The 1196-nt window shown below is 37.5% G+C and overlaps 1 non-coding gene across 1 annotated transcript; it reads left to right on the forward strand.

The window, feature by feature from the left end:
* Trnay-gua lies at nucleotides 1-89 on the forward strand. The gene is given in 2 exon segments: nucleotides 1-37; nucleotides 54-89. It is a non-coding gene; the product is annotated as a tRNA-Tyr (tRNA).
* The last annotated feature ends 1107 nt before the right edge of the window (nucleotides 90-1196 follow it).

A 1196-nucleotide genomic window follows, 5' to 3' on the forward strand; every position in this document is an offset into this window, starting at 1 on the left:
CCTTCGATAGCTCAGTTGGTAGAGCGGAGGACTGTAGGAAAATGACCTTGGTAATCCTTAGGTCGCTGGTTCGAATCCGGCTCGAAGGAAGGTTGTTTTGTCATTCAGATGGATCTACCATCTATGTTTGTTTGCTTTACTAGCTGGTAACAAACAGTATCATATCAGTAAATGGCTATTTGTTTGTTTTTAAAGAGGTAAGATAAACTTTTTTAAAAACACACAGTAAAACAGGCATGCTAGTGCATGCTTCTATTCCCAGCATTCAGGAGGCAGCGGTAGGAAGATCTCTGAGAGTTTGAGGCCAGCCTGATCTACAAATCAAGTTCCCGGACAACTAGAGCTATGCAATGAGAGCTTGCCTGGAAAAAAGAAGTTAAAAAAGACAAAGAAGAAGAAATAAGGAGAGGAGGAGGAGGGAGGAGGAAGAAGAAAAAAATAGAAAGAAGAAGAAAATAGAAAAAGATTTGCATTTTATGTGTAGCTCTTTGTTTATAAATATGGTAACTACTTGATATGCTCTTTGATCCAATTCCATAAATAAAGCCATTGAAATATATATGTTATCAGTGACATTTCCTAAAATATTAAAAGGACCATAGCATCCACCAGAGTGTCCTTCAGGCCTGCAAGCAACAAGAGGTATTATCTTACATGCTTATATGAAAATTAGTGAAATTTAGTTTTATCATCATTATCAGTAGCAGCAGCAGCAGCAGCCTTTGTATTATAGCAAGACTGGTCATTTCTCATGGATTAGCTAACCACTTGGTACAATCTGGACTGGAGCCTTCCAGGCCAGTTGCTGTCTATTTTGAGGTCTGGTCTGTCTGTTGACTTAAAGAAATTAAAGTTAATAATTGTATTATATTTGGAGTCTGAGGAGATGACTCAGCAGTTAAGAGCTTGGGCTGCTCTTGCAGAAGGCCCAGATCCAGCTTCCAGCACCCACCTGGTAGCTCACAACTGTCCATAATTAAAATTCCAGGGGCCTCCTAGGTATACAGACACACATGACAGATTTATATGCATTTATTCACATAAATGAAAAATAAATTAAAAACAAAATTTAAAGTAAGTGCTTTATATTTTTGCCAACATTCCTTCTCAATTTTATTTAATTTTTTTCTAAATTATTATGATTAATAATAATTGGCTCAATTGGCTGCCAGGATGTGTACTGTTCCCAAGGACGC

The sequence above is a fragment of the Mastomys coucha genome, unplaced genomic scaffold, assembly GCF_008632895.1.
Source record: "Mastomys coucha isolate ucsf_1 unplaced genomic scaffold, UCSF_Mcou_1 pScaffold7, whole genome shotgun sequence".
Taxonomy (NCBI): Eukaryota; Metazoa; Chordata; class Mammalia; order Rodentia; family Muridae; genus Mastomys; species Mastomys coucha.